The sequence below is a fragment of the Miscanthus floridulus genome, chromosome 10 (assembly GCF_019320115.1).
Source record: "Miscanthus floridulus cultivar M001 chromosome 10, ASM1932011v1, whole genome shotgun sequence".
In the NCBI taxonomy this organism is placed as follows: Eukaryota; Viridiplantae; Streptophyta; class Magnoliopsida; order Poales; family Poaceae; genus Miscanthus; species Miscanthus floridulus.
Genome location: NC_089589.1, coordinates 65,948,890 through 65,975,613, shown reverse-complemented (window position 1 = coordinate 65,975,613; position 26,724 = coordinate 65,948,890). Strand labels below are relative to the sequence as shown.

At 44.7% G+C, this 26,724-nt stretch overlaps 1 pseudogene; it reads right to left on the bottom strand.

Annotated features, from left to right (window-relative positions):
- Positions 1–589: 589 nt before the first annotated feature.
- LOC136488790 (putative disease resistance protein RGA3) lies at positions 590–26,609 on the bottom strand (annotated as a pseudogene).
- Positions 26,610–26,724: the final 115 nt, after the last annotated feature.

Sequence of the window (26,724 nt, the reverse complement as noted above, 5' to 3'; positions counted from 1 at the left end):
CCCGGTTGGTGTTACCCACCGGGACTAAAGGTCCTCCTTTAGTCCCGGTTCCTGACCCGGGACTAAAGGACCCCCCCTTTAGTCCCGGATGCTTGCTCCCGGGTGGGGAACCGGGACTAGAGGGGGTTCCCCACCGGAAGTAAAGCCCGTCTCTGTACTAGTGCTATATGAATTTTAACAAAAAAGCCTAACATTTTAACTTATTTATCATTCCGTCATTCTATCTTGTATCTTTGTTATTACTCTCTCCATTTCAAATTATAAGTTGTTCTTACTTCTTCTAGATACATAGATTATCTAAAAAAATTGAATAACTTATAAATTGGAACGGAGGGACCAGTAAATAAAGATGGACAACCTTCTCGTTGTATGGAGCAAAGAGAAGGGACAATATATCTTCTATATAAATACATTAATTATTGTGAGAGAGAAAACATCTAAGATATTTAATTGAGAGTAGACCCCATACTAGTAGTAAGATGATAAAAAGACTGGTCAATGCAAATAAAGAACAATATAAATTGATAGATTCGGAGGGCACGTACGATTTCTTTAATGTTTGCGAGCTTCTGCTTTTTTTTTATGCCTCTCATCTAGTACAGCCGTAGTATCTGCTCATGGCGAGCTGCCGCTTATTCTCCTTTGATTTGCACCACTCAATTAGCTCGGGGCAGCCCTTAATTGTGAGGCATCGGAGCCAGATGCGTCCTATGATCTCTGGCAGAGCCTTGACACCTTTGCAATCTATTATCTCAAGATTCTCGAGAGACGAGAGGTCGCTCGGCCAATGTGCCAGTTCAACAATGCTTTTGCAATTTTTGACAGAAAGAGTCTTGAGGGAGTCGGGATATCGTAGCTGAACTAGCTGTGGGCAGCCATTAATTTTCAGGCGTTGGAGGCCGGTGAGTTGTTGTATGCTCTCTGGCAGAGCCTTGACACCTTCGCAATCAATTATCTCAAGATTCTTGAGAGAGGGGGGGCATCCAAGCTGAACTAGCTGAGGGCAGCCATTAATTTCTAGCCATTGGAGGCGGGTGAGTTGTTGTATGCTCTCTGGCAGAGCCTTGATACCTTCACAATTACTTATGCAAAGTGTCTTGAGAGAGGTGAGGTCTCCCATCCTCTCTGGCAGTGCAGCAATGCTTTTGCAATCTCTGACATATAGAACCTTGAGGGAGAGAAGACAGCGAAGCAAATCTGTTGAGCTGCATGTGAGATCACTGCAGTTGTCGATACTCAATTCTGTGAGGTGAGGGAGGTGGCGAAGCAAGCTCCACTGATGCAGAGGCGCTTTACAGCCCTTTACCCTAAGGCAGGTGGTTGCTGCAGATATGAGAGATTGGCGTCTGCAGCACTCCCATGACGACGGTATACCTTGGCCGCTACGGATTATGGTCATGTAATTCCTATCCTTAGTCGCCAGAGGTGGCGGCTGCTCCACTAGAGGTGACAAGGATTCGAATCTCAGCACAGGGCAGTCTGCTATAACCAAATCCTGTAGGTTGGGGAACGCGAGGTCCTTCTTCGAACCATCCTTGCCACCGGCAGTGGGATACGAGCATGACGTGTCCCACTCCTCTAGGCATTTCATTTCCTGCAGCTCGAAGTTCATGAGTCGAGGAAATGATCCCTTTTTTAAGCCCCTGTCCCCGTACAGGTCGTGGCCAATCTTCCTGATGCTGTTCAGTCGTCGGATCCGCAGCTTCTGGAGGTTTGGTAACTGACCAAGTGGTGGTAGGCAGCTGCATTTGGGCATGTCCTCCAGGGTAACATCTATAAGATGAACATAGGTAGCAATGTGCATCATCCAGAACGGAAGGCCTGCGCTATTATAACCCTGCAGTCTCATTCGTAATACAGTGCATGGTGGCACTAGTTGTTCCAAGACGTCTTTGTCTTCCACAACGAATCTCTTTTCATCTCCAGTCCACACAAGTCCTAGCTCTTTAATCATCTGCTTTTCCGCCAGCTTTACTCTCTGCGCCTCTGCTGCGGACTTCACATTCTCAAGCCTACTGATCTCCAGGATAGTAGGATTTTCATATTCCAGGTGACAAAGATTACTGCTAGATTCACCATCACATGCATGGACCACAAAATATGGTAACGACATTGCACTGTTCTTGTACTGAGGTAGAGTGGACTTATCCAACATGAAACAATCCGTTACATATAGCATCTTCAGACTATCAATTCCAGATAAGCTAGCTGGCAGCCTCTGCAGGTTTTTGCAATGCGAGAGATCTAGTGTGCGTAGCTTGCTAAGGTTCCCAATAGATTCGGGTATATTATGCAGACTAAGATTCCAACCTAGATTAAGATACTCTAGACTGGAAAGTCTGCTGATGGCCTCAATGACAGTCTCAATGACAGTTTCAATTTCAGCTGCGATAACTCTGCTCCTGTCCAGGAATCCACGTATATCCAAGTACCTGAGTTTAGTGAACCTGACCAAGACTCGTTTTAGCCCTCTGCAAAGGATTGCTGACCAAAAGAATTGCGATAGATCCAAATATTGCAGTTCCGTGAGGCCACACAGTGCTTTGGCCAGGTCTCCATTGATCCTGCACCCTGATAAACTCAAATGCTCCAATCGGCTCAGGCTCCACACAGATTCTGATTCACCTAATATCAGAGAGCAATCGGAGAAATCCAAATGCACCAGTTTTTCTAGACTTCTTAATGAGTCTGGTAATCGCCTGATTTCTGGGCAGCCTGATAAATCGAGATGCATCAGATCTTTCATTTCTCCAATTGACTCTGGTATTTCTTGTATGGCAGATCCGTGAAGATTGAGGAAAATTAGATGCGAGAGCTCCGTGATACAGTATGGAAACTGTTGATCCCGGGTCCCAGGAGCATTAAGATATCGTAACTCCTTCAGTTCACCAATGGAATATGGCAAGTGGTGCCTGCACCACTTGCTTAAATCCAGTACTCGCAAGGACGTAGATGGTGCATATATAGCATGGTATCGGATGCCGCGACAGTTAAGAAAACGCAGTGCTTTTAGCTGAGGTGCCCCTTCCAACCGCAGTGGCATGCCGCAGTCTGCGAGCACCACATATTGGTAATCCTTGCTTTTCCCCATAGTATTTTCTTGTTTGCTCTTATCCAGAAGTTTGTTGCCAAGGAGTGAAATTGCCAAGTCATGCACCAGATCATGCATTGTGAAAATTGTAGCTTTTTCGCTATACGCTTCAGAAGTCTGCATCAATCAAAGTACATACTAGTGTTAGGTCTCTCAACTATACTTAATTAATTTTATATAATATCACTACACATACCAAATTAATGCCCATGAGTACAGGGGATCAATCCACAAAAGTTTTCAGATCAAACTTTATTGGACAATTCATAAAAACACATGTGATCGGATTCATATTACAGATATATCTGCGTCGAGGTTTAAATTAACCAAGAATTTCTTTAGGGAAACATCACTTTATTTCGTTTCTTACTAGGCCTCTTAATATTACTCCCGCCATTTTCAAATATATAATAATGTTTATGTTGGGACAAGCGTCCCAAACAGGTTGGAAAGGTGGAGGCTTCTTGGTGCGGAGAAGGTCTGCCGATGAAGGCTTGGCCGTAGAAGGCTCCGATGAAGGCCCGGCCAGAGAAGACTGGCGACGAAGGCCCGGCCGGAGAAGTCTCTGACGAAGGCCTGGCCAGAGAAGGCTGGGAATGAAGGCCTGGCCGGAGAAGGCTGGCGACGAAGGCCCGGGCGGAAAAGGCTCTGACGAAGGCCCGACCGGAGAAGGCTGGCGACGAAGGCCTAGCCGGAGAAGGCTGCAACAAAGGCCCGGGTGGAGAAGGCTAGCGATGAAGGCCTGGCCGGAGAAGGCTTCGATGAAGGCCTGACCAAAGAAGGCTCTGACGAAGGCTCGACCGGAGGAGGCGCAAGAGATTGGTGGGAGGAGGGCTTGGCTCCTCTCGTCCTTGGATGGTTAGCGAGATATCTGTGGAGGTGTCACCACTACTACGGCCCGACTATGGTGCTTGGGCAGAGTAGTAGTCTCCATCGACGATCAGCATCAAATAGGTCGCCCTAGAGGCAGCGCTGCAGCGGTGGGACATCGAGCTTTTTGCCTGCTGCTCAAGGATGATGTGGAGGAGATGCTGCGCCTCCTAAAGCTTCTCATTTGTCCTCGAGTCGAACATGTCGGAGATGTCACTTAGATGGTAGGCGGCGACCGTGATATTGTAAGCCGCCTAGGGGAAGCACAACACGTTGGAAGCCCCCCGTGCGGCTATCGTTGTCGCGCTAGGTGGCCTCCTGTAGCTTTTTCTCCTTCCTCCTCTCGAGATTGGCATGGTCAGTGTCAAGGTTGATCTGCTAGGCCTTGAGGCGCTCAACCTTTTCCTTGAGGTAGGCTACACTCATAGTCAGGCTCATGTCTAGAGGCATGAGCTTGGAGGCAGTGTCAGTGGCATGCTCGTCGCTAATTAAGAAGCACTCGTGCAGCGGAGAGTAGCTGCTGGCGTGGTCGGAGTCGTACTCCTGTCCAAGCATTGTGTGTATCTCTAGGAAGTTGCGCAGCCAGGGTCATTGACCCCCACTACACCGGTGAAAGCTCTAGTTTGGTTTTGGTGAATTGATGAAACCCTAAGTGCTAACCTAGTTTATCAAAGTGATCATAAGATAGGTAGCACATTCCAAGTGGTGAAGCAAATGAAGATCATGACATGATGATGGTGATGCCATGGTGATGATCAAGTGCTTGGATTTGGAAAAGAAGAAAGAGAAAAACAAAAGGCTCAAGGCAAACGTATAAGTGGTAGGAGCCATTTTGTTTTAGTGATCAAGATACTTAGAGAGTGTGATCACATTTAGAATCGATAGTCGTACTATTATGAGGGGTGAAACTCATATCGAAGTGCGGTTATCAAAGTGCCACTATATGCTCTAACTCATTGCATATGCATTTAGGATCTAGTGGAAAGCTAATGCCCTTGAAAATGATTGTAAAAATATGCTAACACACGTGCACTAGGTGATACACTTGGTGGTTAGCACATTTGAGCAAGGGTGGAGAAGTTAGTGAAATGAAGGAAGTGATAGTCACTAAGATACAGTGATCGGACACTGGTCACGCAGTGACCGGACGCTGGGGTCCTGCGTCCGGTCAGTGGTGCGCAGTGAAGGCCGCCCTCGGTCTTTTGACCGGACATAGGCGACAGGACTCTGGCTAAACACTGTTCAACGTCCGGTCATGCTGGTGTGGCGACGCATAGAGAAGAGGGAGAGTGATCGGACGCTGGGCGAGTCCAGTCGGGTGTGACCGGATGCGTTCGGTCGTGACTAGAACCTTACTGAAAGTGACCGGACACTGGGTCCTGTGTCCGATCCTACACTGTAGCGCGTCCGGTCACAACTTAAGTGCACTGATGACCATTGAGATCAGGCGATCAACATTTGAAGTAGGGGCCACATGGCGTACATCGCGTGACCGGACGCTGGGGTCCTGCGTCTGGTCAAACCGACCGGTGCATCCGGTCACCCTGCGTTTCAGTGAACAGAGGAGCCAACGGCTCTATTCGTGGGAGCTCTCTATTTAAGCCCCATGGCTAGCTCAAGCTCACCTCTCTTGACCATTTGTACTGATATAGCAACCTTGTGAGCTTAGCCAAAGCCCTCCCACTTATCTCTGAAAGCATCTAGGCCCCTAGTTGAGTTTCGGTGATTAATGACAATACGTGATTACTATGACTAACATATGTTTTGCAGAGGCAATTAAGTTAGGTCATGGTAATGGCAATTGATTGGGCAATCATGGTTGTCATGCCCCTACGATGGAAATCGTTTCGGCTTTCAAAGGATGGACGACAAGGTTAAGGATGGACTAGTTCTAAGTGTCGTTTGGTGTTGAAGAGACACTTAGAGTAGTTTAGGACTTTGTTTTTCCTTTGGCCATACTATTAAGGGGGGTATGGATTAGTAGCTTGACCTAGATGAGTCTAGTGGGTTAGGTGTGGTGCACACTTGTCAAATCTAGCACTAGGTAGCTCCTAAGTAGCCCTAAGATCAATTGGAGAAAACTTCATTCACATATGATTGCGAGTTGGAAGTGAATGGAGGGTCAAATGTTGACCAGACACTGGTTCTGATGTGACCAGACGCTGGCGCAGAGTCCGGTTAGTTCATTTGATCCAGCAGATGTTGTCTGGTCGGACCGAACGCTGAGTGAAAAGCAACCGAACGCTGGGTGCCAGCGTCCGGTCAACTCCAGTAAGGTTCCAGTGGGCAGTTTTCGTGACCGGACATGTCCGGTCAATGCTGACCGGATGCTGGTCAGTGTCCGATCACAACTTAAACGGCTCAGTGGCGGGTGAACTGATCGGAGTGTCCGGTCACCTTGACCGGAGCGTCCGGTCACCCCGTAGAGGCACATAACGGTTTGTTTTGAATGAGAGGGTATAAATACTTCCTCTATTCACTCAAGGGATCACTTTTGCTTATTTCAACAGCTGAGAAACACCCTTGAGAGGGCCAAGGAGAGCAAGGTCCTAGTGAGATGATTGAGATTTGAGAATCCAAGATTAAGGCCTCATTAGTGAAAGCAAGAGTAGCAAAGTGTGCATCCACCCTTCTCATTAGGCTTGTCGTGGTCAAGTGAGAGTTTGTGCTTGTTACTCTTGGTGATCACCATCACCTAGATGGCTTGGTGGTGATTAGGAGTTTGGTGATCATCCGGCGGAGCGTGTGGATGACCCAACTCAAGTTGTGAGTGGTTGTGGGTGATTCATCGCGACGGAGTGTCAAAGAATCAATCCATAGAGAGCACTTGATCCTTGCGCGGATCAAGGGGGAGCTACACCCTTGCGTGGGTGCTCCAACGGGGACTAGTGGGGTGTGGTGACTCTCCGATACCTCGACAAAACATCGCCGCTTTTCTCCTCTCTCTTTACTTTAAGTATTTACTTTGAGCAATTCGATTCTTATCTTTACATTCATAGAATTACCAAGCTAGAGTAGGATTGGAACTTAGGTTGCAAAACTTTTGTGCGATAAAACATTAAAAACACATTCTAGGCACAAGGGGTGAAGTGGGCTAAGTGTAGGGTTTAATTATTGCAAAGAATTTTAGAATTAGCCCAATTTACCCCCCCCCCTCTTGGGCATCTTGATCCTTTCAATTGGTATCAGAGCATCGTGCTCATGTATTTAGGCTTAACCGCCTAGAGAAAGATGTCCCATGGGGATGGACCTCCTCCTATCTTTGCGGGAGATGATTTTCCATATTAGAAAATCCACATGGAGGCGTATTTAGAAGCTCTAGATGTTAGAATTCTTAGAGCCGCCTCTAAAGGTTTCCCAAAACTTAGGGATCCCACGCACCTTCAAGGCGATGAGGTGAACTATGAAAAATGGAATGCAAAGGCTAGAAACACTATCTTTAGAGGCCTTTGCAAAGATGTGTTTAACCGGATGAGGAACCACAAGGACGCCCATGCACTATGGTCGGACATTTGTGTGCTCCATGAGGGAACTAAGAGCGAGCGTGAGGAACGCTATCATCTCGTAATGAAAAAGCTTAATTCTTTTGAGATGCTTCCTAAAGAGAGTGCTAATGAAATGTACTCATGCTTAAATGTTCTTATAGAGGAAGTCAATGGGCTCTGACTTACACAAATGCAACCATCCGATGTTGTAAGAAAGATCTTGAATGTCCTCCCCATTGAAAAATATGGGCACATTGTGATCGTGCTTCATCAAGGTGATCTTTCCACCGCTACACTAACTTAAATCTTGGGAAAGATCAACGCTCATGAGATGTATATGCACATCACACCACAAGATGGCTCATCTTCTACCAAGAAGAAAGACAAAGACTTAGCATTCAAAGCTAGACAAGAGAAGGGCAAAGCAAGAATTGAGTGTGAGAGCTCAAGTGATGATGAAGTTGATGATGCATGTCTTGCTCTCATGGTGAGAAGAACCGCCAAGATGCTAAAGAAGCTCAACAAGAATGGCATCATGTTTGATGCGAAGAAAAAGAAGTTCTTCACTAGCACTAGAAGGAAGCCAATCTTGGAGATGGTTTGCTACAATTGAGGAGAACTTGGTCATCTAGCACATCAATGCACTAAGCCCAAGAAAGACAAGTACAAGAATAAGTACAAGGGCAAGAAATATGACTCAAGTAATGAAGATGAAGATGAGAAGAAAAACAAGCCATACAAGAAGAAGGATGGCAAGAAGGACTTTCACAAGAAAAAGAAGAATGGCAAGGCATACATCATCGGTGATTGGCTTACGGACATTGATTCATCTAGTTGCTCATCCGATGATGATAGTGACAACAAGAAGGTGGCCACCATTGTGATTGACTCTTCATCATCTTCACTGACACCACTACCATCATCCTCTACACACCTATGACTTATGGCCAAGGGTGAACGAAAGGTATCAAATGATGATGATAGTAGTGGTGATGAACATGCTAGCAATGATGATAGTGATAGTGATGATGATGAATTTGAGTCACCTTCATATGATGATCTTGTTAAATTGCTAAATCAATACACTAAGATCATTAGAAAGACTAGAGCTAAAAATGAAAAGCTTGAAATCAAGAATGACTCGCTTTTAGCTAAATGTGACATAGGGGAAAAGGCTAGTGTTGAGCTTAGAGAAGCAAATGATGCTATGTCATCCAAACTCAAGGAGCTCAAATCTTCTAAGAAAGAGCTTAAAGAAAAATATGATAAACTTGAGAGGATACATAATGAGCTCATCACTAGCCACAATATGCTAAAAGAAGAATATACAACTCTCAAGACCAATCATGATAATCTTGTTATCGCTCAAGAATTTTTATCCAATGAGCCACAAGATGCCACTAACAATGTTGTTAAGATTGATATAGCTACATCATGTGATGATTTAATTGTTGAGAGCATTGAGCAAGGATCTAGTGGCAAAGGCAAGCAAGTGGTTGAAACCGTCAACTATGATGAGTATGTCAAGCTCAAGCATGATAATGAAAAGCTCAAGAAAGATCTAGAAGAGCTCAAAACCACCAACACTATAGTGAAGAAACTCTTGATCATGATGGTGATTTGATTCTTGAGAATGAGAAGCTCAAAGAAGAGAACAAGAGACTCAAGGAAGTGAAAAATGATGATGCACTCAAAGAAGAGAACAAGAAGCTCAAGTTGGAAAAAGAACATCTCAAGATTGGATTGAGCAAGTTCACAAGAGGCAAACATCTTCAAAGTGAGTTACTAATGAATACCGTCATGAAGATGGATAGAAGTGGCGTTGGGTACATGGCAAACCAAGAGAAGAAGGCTCAAGCTCAACAACAACAACACAAGTTAAAGCCAAAGCCAAAGAGGTACTTTGAGTGTGGACAAGAAGGTCACTTTGCCCATGAGTGTCAAACTCCACCACCACAACCCTTGCCCAAGCATGCTAGACCCTTTGCTTTCAATGCTCATTACATGATTAGAAAGGACTCTAGTGGAAAGATAAAAGTTATGTTCTTAGGACCTCCCAACAAGAATAGGCCTAAGAAAATTTGGGTAGCAAAGTCACTTGTTGAGAAAGTGAAGGTCCCTTAACAAGTTTGAGTTCCTAAACAAGCTTGATCTCTTGTGTAGGTGAACTACAAGACTAGTGGAAGTCATTGGGTAGTTGATAGTGGTTGCACACAACATATGACCGGTGATCCTCGTATGTTCACCTCACTAGATGAAGAAGTAGATGGACAAGAAAGAATTACATTTGGTGACAACTCAAAGGGCAAAGTCAAAGGATTGGGCAAATTGGCAATATCAAATGATCATTCAATCTCAAATGTGCTATATGTTGCTTTTTTGAGTTTCAACTTGCTATCCATTGGACAATTGTGTGATCTTGGCTTTCAATGTCTATTTACCGAGAAGGAAGTGGTTGTATCCAAGAAAGATGATGATCAAGTGATATTCAAGGAATTTAGATACAACAACCTATATCTAGTGGATTTCACCTCTGAAGATGCTAACATGAAGACTTGTTATTCACCAAAACATCACTTGGGTGGCTATGGCATAGAAGACTTGCTCATGTTGGGATGAGCTCACTCAAGAAGCTAATGAAGAAAGAATTGGTGAGAGGGTTCAAGGATGTGAAATTTGAGAAGGACAAGCTTTGTAGTGCATGTCAAGCCGGCAAATAAGTTGCAAACACTCATCCTACAAAAGCTTTCATGTCAACAACAAGAGTGCTAGAGCTCCTACACGTGGACTTATTTGGACCAACAACTTATAAGAGTTTGGGAGAAAATCTTTATTGTCTTGTGATTGTTGATGACTACTCAAGATATACATGGGTGTTCTTCCTTCATGACAAATCTGAAGTTACATCATGTTTCAAGAAGTTTGCCAAGAGAGCACAAAATAAGTTTGAGGAGAAGCTCAAGAAGATTAGAAGTGATAATGGGAAGGAATTTGACAACATAAACATTGAAACCTATTGTGATGAAGTTGGGATCAAGCATGAGGTCTCCGCAATATATACTCTTCAACAAAATGGTGTAGTTGAGAGAAAGAACCGGACATTAATCACTCTAGCAAGAATAATGCTTGATGAGTATAACACCCCCGAAGCTCTATGGGCGGAAGCTATAAATACCATATGTTATACATCCAACCGCCTATTCCTTCAAAAGTTTCTTGGCAAGACACCTTATGAGTTGCTCAATGGGAAGAAGCCAGACATCTCCTTCTTTAGGGTATTTGGTTGCAAATGCTACATCTACATGAAGTGGTAACACCTGGGGAAGTTTCAAAGATGTTGTGATATTGGTTTTCTTGTTGGTTACTCATCAAAGTCCAAAGCATATAGAGTATTTAATCATGCCACCGGTTTGGTTGAAGAAACATATGATGTGGAATTTGATGAATCTAACGACTCCCAAGGAACACATGAGAATCTTGATGATGTAGGTGATGAACCATTGAGGGGGGCTATGAAGAACATTTCGGTTGGAGACATCAAGCCTAATGATGATGAAGATGATGTACAAGTGATTGATCCACCTTCTTCATCAAATGTGCCACAAGATGGTGATAAAGATGGGAGAGTAGAAAATAAAGATACTCATGTCTCCCATGATCAAATGGTGACACAAGCATAAGATGTTGATGCTCCACAACCTCCCCCTCAAGTGGTTGATAGAAGAAATTCACCTCTACTACAAGCTCATCCACAAGATCTCATCATATGGAGTCCATCAAAGGGTGTAATGACTCAATCTCAAAAACTTACTTCATTTATTGAACATCATTTTTTTTCTCTTGCTTTGAGCCTACCAAGGTAGAAGAGGCTCTTCAAGATCCGGATTAGATAAATGTCATTCATGAAGAGTTGAACAACTTCACCCGCAATGAAGTTTGGACTCTTGAAGAGCGACCATAAGGTGCAAGAGTCATTGGAACAAAGTGGGTGTTCCACAACAAGCAAGATGATCAAGGCGTTGTTGTGAGGAACAAGGCAAGACTAGTTGCAAAGGGGTTCTCTCAAGTTGAAGGGTTGGATTTTGGAGAGACCTTTGCACCGGTTGCAAGACTAGAAGCCATTTGTATCCTCCTTGCATATGCATCACATCATAAAATGAAACTATATCAAATGGATGCAAAAAGTGCATTTTTAAATGGCTTTATAAATGAACTAGTCTATGTTGATCAACCTCCCGGGTTTGAAGACTCTAGATATCCTAATCATGTTTACAGGTTGTCCAAGACGCCATATGGGCTTAAGCAAGCCCCAAGAGCTTGGTATGAGCGTCTTCGGGATTTCCTCATTGAGAAGGGCTTTACCATTGGGAAGGTCGACACCACACTATTCACCAAGAAGCTTGATGGATATATCTTCATTTGTCAAGTATATGTTGATAATATCATATTTGGATCATCAAATGAAGATTCTTGCAAAGAGTTTGGTGAATTGATGTCGAAGGAGTTCGAGATGTCTATGATTGGAGAGCTTACATTCTTTCTTGGTTTTCAAGTCAAGCAAATGAGAGAAGGGATTTTCATCTCTCAAGAAAAGTATACCAAGGATCTTCTCAAGAGGTTCAATATGGATGAATGTAAGCCTATCAAGACACCAATACCATCTAATGGACATCTCGACCTAGATGAGGAAAATAATACGGTTGATCAAACTCTCTACCGCTCTATGATTGGTAGCTTGTTATATTTAACCACATCTAGGCCCGACATCATGTTTAGTGTGTGTATGTGTGCTAGATTTCAAGCTAATCCTAAGGAAGCTCATTTAATTGCCATTAAAAGAGTCCTTAGGTATCTTAAGCACACACCAAGCATTGGCCTTTGGTATCCCAAAGGAGCTAGTTTTCAATTAATTGGCTATTCCGATTCGGATTATGCCGGGTGCAAAGTTGATAGGAAAAGCACATCCGAAGGGTGCCATTTGCTTGGTAGATCACTTGTGTCTTGGTCCTCCAAGAAGCAAAATAGTGTGGCTTTGTCCACCGCCGAAGCAGAATACATTGCCATGGGTGCTTGTTGTGCACAAATACTTTACATGAAGTAAACTTTGCTAGACTATGGTGTAGTTCTAGAAAAGGTACCTCTTTTGTGTGACAATGAGAGTACGGTAAAACTTGCTGACAATCTGGTTCAACACTCTCGCACCAAGCACATAGATATCCACCATCACTTTCTTAGAGATCATGTTGCTAAGAATGATATTTCATTAGAAGGTGTAAGGACCGAGGATCAATTGGCAGATATCCTCACTAAACCGCTAGATGAGGCTACATTTTGTCGGTTGAGGAATGAGCTCAATGTGCTTGATTTTAGTAACTTCACTAGAAAATGAGCTTGTGTTGTCCCTTGCATTGCATTGTAATATACAACATGTTTACTTTGTGGCAATGCACTTAGGGCTTATCTAACATGGTTAAGATAACCGTCGGAAATCGTGTGAAGAAGCTTAACCTTGGATCAAACTTGACAAGCAACTAGAATTACTTTCAAGTATTGCATTGCATATGCATGTATGTTGTTTTATCGTTTCTCTTCAATCACCCTTTAATTGCCTATTTTCTTAAAAAGAATTATAGCCAAAGGCAAAATACTTTGAAAAACTTGAGGGTTTGAGAGAGGTCACTCACATAAGTCCCAATTGGTGTTTATTTGGGTCTTATTGAAGTTGGGACTTGATTAGGAATAGGCAGCACGAAGGAACTTTGAAGATTTGCTGAAGAAGAGTGACCGGACTCTGCTCCCTGCGTCCGGTCAGTTCATAGGAGGTGAACCGTTGCTGCGAAGGAGTGACCGGATACTAGAATAGTGTTCTCCCTGCATCCGGTCAGAAGGTGATCCTGTGTCCGGTCAAGTGAAGAAGAAGATGAAGATAGGATCGACCAAACTCTGTCTACGTCCGGTCAGAAGGGGTCGGACGTGTCCGGTCGCAACTTGGGAGGTTTTGGACCTCTTTGTTGTCGACTAAACTCCGGGTGGCAGCGTCCGGTCGTTGCCATTGGAGCGTCCGGTCAGTAGAAGTCATGCGGGTTCTGAACTCCTATTTTGTTTCCTTTCTTAATCCGTTGGCGGCCACCATAAATCATGACGTGCCTTGACCTAAGCTCGCAATGGCCATAATTCCGCCGACATCACCGTGCCCTAACCGCCATGCTCCCATGCCAGAGTCGCCGCTGCGCCTTCACCGCTCATCCATGCCACCTCCCGCGTCATCGTGCTGCACCACCGTGCCCACACCGTCCACGCCCATGCTACAGCCCCTGCACCCGTGCTGCTCCCACACAGCCACGCCAGCACCACCGCGTGCTCGTGCATCTGCCCACGCCACCTACCCTAGCCCCCGTGCCACATTGCGCCGCCATGCCATCTGCTCCACGCCACGGAGCCCTAGCGCCGCCAGCAATAGAGCCGCCGTGCCCTAGCGCTGCCTAAGCATCGTCGGTACCCTAGCTGCCATCACCAGCATAGCATTACCTTGTCGGAACCCTAACCCTTGATGTTTTCCTGGTGGGGCTCTCGTGTTTTGTTCCTTTGCTCTTTGGATCACCGGTTCGTCAGCGAGTCGGCATTTCTGAGGTTACTTTGGCAGTTGTCAATTAACTCAGAGCTATGCTCGTGAGTATGGATCAAGGCCAAGACTTGGAAGTATTAGTGACAATTGTTTCTTGTCTGAGGCAACAGTTCATTTCAGATGGCACGTGTCAAGAACATCGGAGGTGGTCCCGGTGATGAGGATTCGAGGCCTCCGCCTCGCTTGCCTTCTGAGGTGAAAGGCAAGGCGACGAAGAAGCTTGCAACAAAGAAGAGGAAGTATGCATATGCTGATATGGAGAGAGCAGCAGCAGTTGCAGCCACCATAGAGCGTGTAGAGAGAGGAGGTGCTCGGAGTGGTGTTGTCATAGCAGATTAGCTTTCACCAGCATAGAGGGCCACCATTGAGCAGGTTGAGCATCGTCATGGTAGTCCAGCTAGGACAGCCATGGTTGGAGGACGATGTGTCGCTATAGTTGAGAGTCAGCCTCAGGGGGAGCCATAGCAGCAGGCACAGCCAACAGAGTAGACAGAGCAGTCAGGGAGCACCCAGCAGATAGAGTAGACCGAGGAGACAGAGCAGGCACCACAGCTTCGCCGCTCTAGTCGTACCCGTACCCAGGTGACATCGAGGCTAGAGACACGGTGGAGGGGTTCTCATCCGCCTCCTAGACCACAGGGTCCGCCTCTAGTGACTCATCTAGATTTGAGGGCCGCCACGGCCAAGCGGGTGTTGTAGCTCAGATTTGTGCAGTTCAAGGAGTGGTTCCTGCCTAGGAGGGATGAGCATGCATCAGAGGGCTTCTATACACCACTACAGTAGGATTTCTATAATGCATATCTTAATAGTGGGGTAGCATTCAGATCTCAGAGGGTTTGCTCCATTGAGTCAGTTGTTGCAGCAGCAGGAGAGCAGATTCGCCCTTACCTATCTTATCTACTAGGGCTGACAGACTTACTTGGACAGACAGGTAGATATGTACCATCATGGGTCTATGTGGACGGATAGGTAGATATGTACCATCATGGGTCTATGAGTTCTATGCTACACTATGGATTGACCTAGGGCATAGATTCATTCACTTTGCATTCAGAGGCCATGACTACAAGCTGATGAGCTTCAGGGTCAGGGAGATTCTCAGGCTTCAGGAGCAACCCATCTGGCTACATGAGGTTTGCTATGGTCAGACAGCACCTCCTAGACGCCCTCACGATGGTCTTGTGCCTCCTATAGATCTGGTCCGCCATTGCTTCACAGAGCCATTCGGCGAGGGGTCGAGCAAGACGCCTAGAGATCTTACTCCTACAGCTAGAGTGCTTGATGCTATCATGAATAGGACCCTGCTCCCAAGGATGGGATATCATGAGGGCTTGACTCGCATTCAGTTATGGCTACTGAACTCTCTGATGCAGTAGACTATGTTTGATATTTGGGATCTCATACTATCAGAGATGGAGGATACTCTTGCAGATGGGTTTAGATGTCACCGATAGTTGCCCTATGCTCACTAGATTACTTTTCTTATTCACAGGACAGTCATAGTGAGGCCTCCTGAGATGTTGGCAGAGTATTCTGGTGCTACTACAGAGTTCCCTACATATAACATGACCTAGATGCTCCGTCACAGTAGGCCGAGGACTTCTAGCCAGCCACGCCGTCGTCCAGAGGTGCCAGAGACTACAGCCCAGTAGGATGAGACTATCAGGGGCATTGCAGCTATAGAGGAGGAGCAGTTAGATGCTCAGCAGGAGGGTATGGTCGAGAGCGACCCCAGTGATAGTTTAGATGATGACTACCATGCTATCCCTTAGATGCCTCCTCGACGACATGATCATGAGGCTAGTGGCTCTAGCTCAGCTCCACCATAGCCATCGCAGACAGACCTCGCTCTTCTTGCTATACTTGAGCGGATGAGGCAGGATCAGGCTCGCCAGGCCTAGGAGACAGCAGCTGCTCTAGCACAGGTTCAGGCCAGATAGGATGAGTTCTAGCAACAGCAGCAAGCTATCCAACAGCAGCATCAGGCCATCCAGCAGTAGCAGCAGGCCATGCAGCAGCAGCAGCTCCTCATGCAATAGCAGTTACTTGGATTTATGCAGCATGTTGTTACTGCTATTGGGGCTCCACCGCCATAGCCTTCACCTCAGCTCGGCCAGCCTGCCACCACTTGACAGACTCTAGCTTTACAGCCCAGTGGGCTTCAGAGTCAGGGACAGCCAGCGACACAATTTTCTTCACCTACAGAGCAGGTATCCTAGTGGTTTGCTTTGCTAGTGCCAGCCCATAGTCTTTCATTCACACCGCTTCATATGGGCTTCACACCAGCTCAGAGTTCGTCAATGCTTGTGAAAGACACCCCAGTCTCTAGGAGCCTTGGTGCTATCTTCAGCGAGTTGACAGGGCAGCCTACACCGCCAGATCTACATGTCCCTAGTCCTTCCATGGTTCCTCCTATTACTAGGACTACAGAGATGCTCCCTTCATCTATTGCATCATCAGAGCCACCTGCTTCAGTCACACCTGCAGAGTCATAGGCCACACCAGTCCCAGATCAGACCCAGACCGCCTCAGCGTCACTTCCAGCGATAGAGGGTCATACTGCTCAGAGCACATGATTAGATGATGATGCTATCCAGTTTCAGATCGCTCACCGCGCCTCAGCGCCCGACTCGTCTGCTCCAGCCCCGCTGATAGACCCTTAGGTTTTAGTGTTTGACTCCAAAGGGGGAGAGGGATCGAGTATGATAGACTTAGGGGGAGTGATATATCTAGAGGGAGCTTATTTATTACATTTGGCTTTTTATGTGTGATACAATATTATGCATTCATATTTAGTTTCATGCATTGAACTATATACGTGTGATCGTGATATTTATGTGACAGTGATATTATGTGATATGTGACATGTGTGCCCTCTACTTTGATCTTTATATATGTCATGTCACTTGGTTATGCTCATTTGCCTTGCTTCCATATTTTACTCTGATGCAAATGAGCTTTATTTCTTGTACTCATGCTTATTTCATATCTATTGAGTACACCATGTTAGCTTGGGTCATATAAGCTTGCCTAACTCTTTTGTTCTTATTGTCAAAAGCTTATATGAACCAAGCATGCTGAAAACCTCATCTCTTTTACATACTCGAGGTGGTATTGTCATCAATCACCAAAAAGGGGGAGATTAAAAGCATCTAGGCCCCTAGTTGGGTTTCGGTGATTAATGATAATACGTGATTACTATAACTAACGTGTGTTTTGCTGAGGCAATTAAGTTAGGTCATGATAATGGCAATTGATTGGGCAATCATGGTTGTCATGTCCCTATGATGGAAATCATTTTGGCTTTCAAAGGATGGACGATAAGGTTAAGGATGGACTAGTTCTAAGTGTCGTTTGGTGTTGAAGAGACACTTAGAGTAGTTTAGGACTTTGTTTTTCCTTTGGCCATACTATTAAGGGGGGTTTGGAGTAGTAGCTTGACCTAGGTGAGTCTAGTGGGTTAGGTGTGATGCACAGTTGTCAAATCTAGCACTAGGTAGCTCTTAAGTAGCCCTAAGATCAATTGGAGAAAACTTCATTCACATATGAATACGAGTTGGAAGTGAATGGAGGGTCAAATGTTGACCGGACGTTGGCGTAGAGTCCGGTCAGTTCATTTGATCAAGCAGATGTTGTCTGGTGGGATCGGACGCTGAGTGAAAAGCGACTGAACGCTGGGTGCTGGCGTCCAGTCAACTCCAGTAAGGTTCTAGAGGGCAGTTTTTGTGACCGGACGCGTCCAGTCAGTGCTGACCGGACGCTGGTCAGTGTCCGGTCACAACTTAAACGTCTCAGTGGCGGGTGAACTGACCAAAGCGTCCGGTCACCTTGATCGGAGCGTTTGGTCACCCTGCAAAGGAACATAACGGTTCATTTTGAATGAGGGGTGAAGTGGGCTGAGTGTAGGGTTTAATTATTGCAAAGAATTTTAGAATTAGCCCAATTCACCCCTCCTCTTGGGCATCTTGATCCTTTCAATCTCCATCATTGATTCATCATCTTTGTGAGATTGGAAGAGAATCCAAGTGCATTGCTTGAGTGATTGCATCTAAAGGCACTTGGTGTTCATGTTTCGTTGCCGGATTTGCTTGTTGCTCTTGGTGGTTGCCACCACCAAGACGGCTTGGTGTAGTAGAGGAGGATTGGCATGAGTTGGTGATTGTTTGTGGCTATCTCCCGTGATTGTGAGGGGACTTGTGCCTTCCCCAGCGGAGCACCGAAAGATAACCCTAGTGGATTGCTCGTGTCATTGAGTTACCTCACTTGTGGATAGGTTCTTACGGTGTCCAATTGTGTGGACGAGGTTTGTGCAACACCTCTTAGCCACCGAACCACCAAGTGTTGGTCGACACAATGGGGACGTAGCGTGTTGGCAAGCACTGAACCTCGGGAGAAAATTGGTTGTCTCTTGTCTTTTGGTATTCTCCGGGTGATTGAGTTAGTAGTCATCTTGTAATTGATTCACTCCTCTACTCGGTGGTATAATCACCTTACTTACTCATTTACATACCCGCAAACTAGTTGTAGTAAGCTCTTTAGTGTAGCTAGAATTGAGACCTTACTTTGTAGCTTAAGTTCATCTAGTGGACCTCTTTAGTGTAGTAAGTGTGAGAGCTCTTAGTGAGTAGTGACTTAGTAAATGGTGTGTTTAGTGATCATAGTAACTAGAATTGTTGGATAGGTGGCTTGCAACCCTTGTAGTGCTAGAGCAAGTTTGCATTTCGCTATTTGTCATACTAATCAAATTGCTCAAGTTGGTTTGTAGATTTATAAATAGGCTATTCACCCCCCCTCTAGCCATATTAGGACCTTCCAACCGGAGAGAACAACACTGTGTGGTGCCTCTTGGCTCATGAGATGCTCTAGTTCAGCTGGAACGACATTGCAGTGCTCTGGATCCGATAAGGGATGTCCCGAAGGACGTACCAGAAGTAGTGAGGTGACAACAACTCTTCTCCGGCGATGATCCGGTTGTGAATGTTTGTTAGCATGAAGAACATCTAGCGGCACTCCAACATGGTGGGGTTTGGGCCTAAACCTAGCCGAATCTACTAGACCCCAACCTCCAAGTCAGCTCCAAAGAGGCCCAGCGGACGGTACGACGCTGGGGACTCATTGTCCTCTGACAAGGTCTCCTTGAGAGGGTGAAGCTCATCGCTGCGGTCAGCGATGTAGTCCATGCTCCCAAATCTAAAAACTTGGTCAGGGGTGAAAGAACCGCCAGTGATGGCGATTTCACAAGAGAAGCATACGCCACCCTCTAGGTTGGTGTAGCTAGCTCCGGTGACAAAGCGGGTGGCAAAGGCCACCATAGAGCGATGGTCACACATGACATGCTCCCCTAACTAGCGCGCAAATGGTCGCGGGTTTAGAACCACGACAAGCATTGGGGTTATTCGTCGGTGGTCGATGTGACGGGTCTGGTGGCTCAGACACTCAAAACATGGAAGGGACACAAATTAGTTTACCCTAGTTTAGGCTTCTGAGCCCTATGTCCAGTAGTAAGATGTTCTTCATTTTAGAAATGCCCAATTAGGGGATTACAATAGCGGAATCGAGAGAGACTGGTAGGGGATTGCATGGTGCATTCCTAGGGTTCTTGGCTATCGAGTCTGGTTGAGCGATCAAGTATCCGATACCCTTCTAAAGAGCCCATGCCACCCTATATATCCTAGGGAGGTTATAGTTACAAGTCGATTTTGGTTCTGGCCTAAGGCTTATATACCCGGTGCTCGTCCTTCATCTCAGTGTCATCTGGTGCTTCTTTATCATGTAAAAAGGGGCCAACAATGTCGCAACCACTCCCTGATGTTGTTGCCACAGTCTAGTGCTTGACCTTCAGGGGTTGCCTACCGCTGTGCCGCCTCCCCCAAGTGAGCCTTCTCGAGCCTCCCTTGGTGCACAAGGAGACTCCCCTGCCTATTGGGGCTGATCAGTCAGCCTAGAGTCCTCTGCCCTTGGAGCCTAGGGAGCTCCTTGTCTGTATGCATCATGTCCGTTGCGTGACCCTACCAAGGGAGTGGCCGATAGCACGTCTAGGCTGTTCGAACGGGTATACGGTGCAGCATCTCCGTACTTGTAAGCCTCTTGGCCCCTGATAGGTTCCTAAGCTGACTTTTGGCCATGGCTCAGGACATTAGTTGCTGCCTAGGAGTGTATGCATGGGCGTACCCGATGCTTGGGCTCATCTTGACTCCACCGGAGGAAACGCGCGAGCGTACCCAATGGGTATAGCCCCCGAGTGATTTGTAGGATGAGTCGCTATCCCTTTTCTGGGTACTTAACATACCCCTATGTTAGACTCTCATCAAGTGGGTAGACATGAAATTCTAAATCTCCATAGATGACATTTGGGATGTACTATCGGAGTTGAGATCCCAAGAGTTAGGCCCTTGCATATTTGACCAATTGATGGCAGCAATCAGCCAAGTTTGATCTCATTGTTGAGATTGTGGTCTAGAAATGAGCATAGGCATGAACATAATGTGGGCCTTAAGGATGTGACCCAAGTACCCTTGAATTGGTAGCCTACCAAGCATGCCCTCCATTCTAACCTAGCCACACACCTATGTTACTATCTCTGGCCCATAAGGAGATGCAAACCCACATGCTAGTGGGACAGGACTGATCGTGGGGTAGTAGGTGTCTATTGTTGGACACATAGGGTGCTTGAGACCGTAGCCATCATGGCGTCTGTTACCACGGTGATTGTCATTGTTTGATGATGAGGAAAGCCTACCTCTCGATGCTATTGAGAAAATTGTGGTTAGGTGACAATATCTCGAATATGTTGATATGATGGAGCCTACAATGAGGCGAGCAGTTCCCCTAGCGACCTTTGATTCATTCGGTAGACATAGATCCTTTAGAACTAGTATCGACTAATCATTGGTGAAGTTTAGGATTTTGACCATGTCGGTGATGTCATCTACAATATTGGAATAATGTGAGCTGAGACAACACAAAAGGTTGAGCAGGAATTATGATTAAGAGGTGACATGACTGACCTTGTGCAAGAAGTCAGCGACAATCTTCATGTGTTAGTAGTAATCCAAGATGGAGAGGGTCCTCAAGTTGTTGAGTGGAACATGTGACTTAGGAAGATGCATGGGGTGTGGCTCTTTATTCACTCAAAAGATCTTTTTATGGTGATCTAAATGGTATGTGCATCTTGAGATCTAGAATGTTGCTGGATCCACTCCAACTAATACATAGCATGTTACCATGGAACCATGGTAGGGTGACCCGTGTGGAGCCATACATGTAGGACAAATTTTGCACACATGGAGCCCAAAAAAGATGCTCATATGTTGGAATTGGGATTCTTTAGTTCTAGTGTGTCTGGTAACATGCAGCTTTACCTTCACTATGACCATGGCATATAGGTTGATGAAGACTAGTGATGTCATGGACATGGACGCTGCCTTCATTGGCTGATGACAATGAGTTCGTTAGCGTAGCTACAAATGTAGAAGGGGATGTAGACGCCATGCTAGATAGGACCTAGATGGAATCAACCAAGAGTGTGTCATGAGGAAAGACATGTCTTTGAGAGATGTTGTGCATGCAACCATAGGAAGTACACTAGTGTTGCATAGGGAATAGTGGTGCTATAGAAGTACATTGCACATGGAAGGATGTGGCATGTCAATAATACGCAAGGAAGAGAAGGCATAGCACACAGATCGACGTGGTAACACCCTAATGTCGACGCACTAATAGGGATTCATGATGCTAGTGGGTGGATGTGTCTATGTCTTGTGTGGCTCATTGAGGCTTTGGGAAGGGATAAAGGGTTGTAGAAGGTGAAGAAGATTGCATCTATTGGATTTGTAGTCAAAGAGGTCTCCAAACAATAGTTAGCCTATTCCCATGCAACATCATAGGTGACCCAGGACGAGGACATAGATGTGTGGTTGTAGGTTGAATTTGCCACATATGGAGCGAAAGAATGTTGCCATTGTTTAACTCCAGCATCACAAGGCATATGAGGCTTCACTATGACCATGGCATATGGGTTGATGAAGATGTCACAGTGTGTGCACTAGCTGATGGCAATGAGTTTATTAGCGTGTCCGCTGATGTAGCAGGGGATGTAGATGTCATAGATGGAATCAACTAAGCATGTGCGATGAGGTAAGATGTGTCTTTGAGAGGGGTGCGCACACTACCAGAGGAAGTATATCAGGGTGCGGGAGGGAATGGTGGCACGTTAGGAGTACGCTACACATGGAAGGTTGTGGCATGTAATGAATACGCTAGGTAGGACAAGGCACAATGATCAATGTGAGCACGCTCTGGTGTGGATGCACCGATGAGGATTCTTGGTGCTAGTGGGTAGACGCATCTATGGGATGCGCCGGACATTAGGGTTTTGGGAAGGGACATAGAGCACGGAAGGTGAAGGGGATTACATCCATAGGATTTGTGATACTATGTAGAATGGTAGAAATATTTGGAAACACAACACAACCTTCAAGGACGGTTGACCATTTGTATATTAGCCGAATATAGCTTGTATTAAAAGATTATAGTAATATGATGTACAATGGCTATATACCTGTATCATTTTTTTCAAATTAATCATGTCTACAAGTATGAAACAATTGGCCCAAAATACCGATTATATTCTTTTTTTTTCAAAAGACCATTGTGTTCCACATTTAGTGTGCTCCAGTGTATTTTATACTTACTATCAACCTACTATGTAAATATAGGATGTACCTGAATATGTATAAATTTATGTGAAGAACCATATGAAATTATATATTTTATTGTCATTTGGATGGCTAAAACATTGGCTCTTGTGGTAAGTTCTGACATTATGTGCTTGTTCTGGTCTAATGTACCATATATATTATTATTGTGCTTCGTAATTGTCAGTCACTTTTAAATTGATTGAAGGAGAAGACCAAACATTACAAATGTAGTATTGGTATGTAGAAATAACACACCTTGGGTGACTCTTGAAAGAAAGATAGTCCTCGGAGCTGCATAATATACTTCTTGCTGAGATCCATAACTGAGAGTAATTCTGTTGGCTCTATGAAACCTAAAGAAATCCATTGGTAAATTAGATCATTTTTAACTATGTGGTGACCTTTTGGGAAGACTGCACAATAGGTAAAGCATTGCTGCAAACATGGATCCATATAGCTATAACTTAACAACAAAGATGCCAGAACATGATTCGGCAAAGATATATCCTTTGAAACATGTTCATTCCAGATATCATTATCTCTCACATTCATCCATTGGTCAAAATGGTCCATGCCCCGCAAAGTGAATCCTAGAGATTGAGCTGCTAAAGCCACACCAGCACACTTCTGAGCAATCTCCTGTCCTATACCTGTCAACTTTTCTTTGTCACCTCTAGCTCGAAAACCACTTCTTTGTTTTATTATATCCCAGCACATATCATTCGTCAAGGGTAATATCTTGTATGGTTGAAGGTTTGCACATATTCTCTCCGCAACGCTCTCACTTCGTGTTGTTACTAAAATAATTATTTTGCTATCATCATGATATAGCATGTCCTGCAAGTCCTTCAACTGGAACTGATTATCCTCCCAAAGGTCATCTAAAACAATCATAATATTCTTACCAGGAAGTAGCTCTGTGAGGGAACTATGTACCACTTGTATTTCATTAGCCTGATTGTCTTTTCCAGATAGCTGTGAAATAATAGACACACAAATTTTATTCAAGTCAAATCTATGTGACACATGGACCCATGCTTTAGAATAGCATTCGAACTTTGGATCATTATAAATCAATCTTGCAAAAGTTGTCTTGCCAATGCCTCCAATACCATATATGGGAAGGATGGAAATCTTTTCTGATGAACTCTCAAGTAAAGAAGTTATTATTTTCCCTTTTTCTTCTCGCCTCCCCACTATGAGTTCTTCTTCTACAACTGTTGATGTTTCTCGTGCATCAGTAAGTTCTAGCTGAGGGCTAGCTGCATTCTGGTGTTGAACTGTGATATTATCTCTCGTCTCTATACCATTATTCTGCACTGTCATTGGAGAAACACTTATGCCACATACAGTTGAGAGTGCTGCGGCGAGAATTTGTAACATACAGTTGAGCATTCTCCCTACCTATCAATATGGTTCAGAAAATGAATATCAGTGTTAGGGGCTCGAGAAACTGTATTAGACTCTTGAATCATGGAGTGATAAACACTTTTTAAGAAGAAATTCCTAATATGCTAGTAGAACATAAGTGAACTGATTACATCATTGCACATATAGTAAAACTATGTCCTGACATAGATACCTAGTATATGGCCTTACAAATGATATTAATTACCTTGTCATCACCAATTTCAATCTCCTTAAGCTTCTCAGTTATCTTCACTATGTCAGGCCTTTTCTGACTATCATTATTCAAACAGTTCAATGCTATTTGAGTGCATGTCTCAACTTGGCGGCAGTATGCTTCAAGCAGGGAATCACTACTACTGCAAGTTTCCTGCATCTTGTTCCTCCAGATCTCTCGGACCTGATAAATCGAATTGTCAAAAAGGTAGATACTATTTCAATGTAAATATGATGTATAATTATATTAAAAATGGTCCTGAAATTAAGATGTATCATTTCTTACTTGACCAATATGCTCATATGAAGACATGTCGGAACTTTCAGGGTAGCTCATGGGCCCTGACAGTATCCTTATCATTACAGCACCCAAGCTGAATATGTCAAACTTTCCGGAAATTTCACCTCTGTCGATGTATTCTGGTGGCTGGTAACCACTGCATTGTGTCACATGCAATGAATTTGTAATGCATATAGTTTGTTGGGTTATAAAAAGGGATAAGTTTAGTAGAGGTATTCGACTTACAGCGTTCCATAAGGATTGTCGGTGGTCCGTATTATGTCTTGACCAAAGATCCTGGACAGACCAAAATCTGCAATCTTTGGAACCATGTGCTTATCTAGCAATATGTTGTCAGGTTTTAGGTCAAAATGGTAAATAGGTTCTTCTTGATCCTTGTGCATATACTTTAGACCCTCACAAATCCCCTTGATTATTTTGAACCGCATGTGCCAGTCAAGCTTAAGTTCACAACACTCATCTATAGTAGTAAACAAAAAAAATAATCAAATGCAATATAGAAGACAATATTCTTTGTAGGCATACTGAAAATGGAGCAGCTGTACCAGAAAGATGGTTTTGTAGACTCCCATTGTGCAAGTATTCAAAGCAGAGCGCCGCATGTATCTCATCAACAAAAACCTTACTTCCATCTAACATGATAAAAGGTTTTTTCTTTGTTTCATAACAATAGCCAAGAACCTTTACAATGTTTTGATGGTTCAGCTTCGTGAGGGTATCAAACTCATTTCGAAACTGCTTGTTGCCTAGGTCGGCAAGACAAGGCTTCAACTTCTTCACAGCAACATCATGTCCATCTTTAGTGACTCCCTGCCAAATATATGTTGTCAGTATTTAGTATAACTTGGCCCCTTATATTTGGTACAGCACTACAGCAGGAAATATAGGGGTTGGGTTTGTTTTGTTTGTTGTTACCACGTCCTGAGAATATGGTTGCTGTCCACATTGACATAGTTATACCATATCATTTCGAAACACTACACATTTTTTGTTGGCCAGACATATTACTGTAGTTAGCATAAATTGAGCATGCCCGACTCTTACTCTGTAAACAACTCCGAATGATCCTTGGCCAAGTATGCGCTCCTCTGAGAAGTCATCAGTAATTTCCCTTATGAATTGAAATGGTAGATCCTCTGGCACCGACACCATAGTTATGCCCTGTAATTTCTGTTAGTACAAAGTCATGAGTCATGACCCCTGGGTGAGAAGATTGAAACGTATTATTTGTGCTAGTACAAAGACCACCTTACTTATGAATCACAGATTTAAGGACGAAAACATGAAAGCAAAGGCTCACCAACAATGATATATCGCGATGAACTGATGCGTCCGATAGAGGGGATGCCAGATGGGACTGTATGTAGACAGATCGAGCGCAGTAATTAGAAGAGAGAGAGATGTGAACTGGGCAACTACTAGCTATTAATGCATAAATTAAAGAGAGGCAAGTAATGCATAAATTCCCTCGCGGGATTATTTAGTAAAAACACCAATAAATCGGACAGGAATATATAGTCCAAGAGGTACGAGAAACACTGCAAGCTTTGAGAAGGCTTCCTAGCTTGTGCCGTCGAACGTACAAAATCTGATTTGAAAAATGGACCACGATGAAATGATATTGATCCATGTTGGCCTCGGTTAACAAACGGTTGTGCGAGGAGAGGAGTAGACACAAGCTTTATGTGACGTGGCTATAACTATAAGCTGCTGTTAAGGGAAGCACATATTACATACGTATCGTATCGTATGGCTGGAAAAAGGATCGGGTCCTCCGGCCGGAGAGTGGAGACGACGCGCGCGGCTTGCTTGCTCCTTGCTCCTTGCTCCTGTATGGGTATGCCTGTGTGCTCCGGAAGGGGGTCGAGAGGTGAACTAGAGACCGGCTAGCCCCAGCAAGCATGGTAACATGCATGTATCCAGGTTAAAAGTACGTATTTGTTGTATGTACGAAGGAGAGCACATGGCACCCACAACCACCATATGGTCTACCGCGTGCGACGCGCCCTAGTGTAGTGGACTAGTGGTCT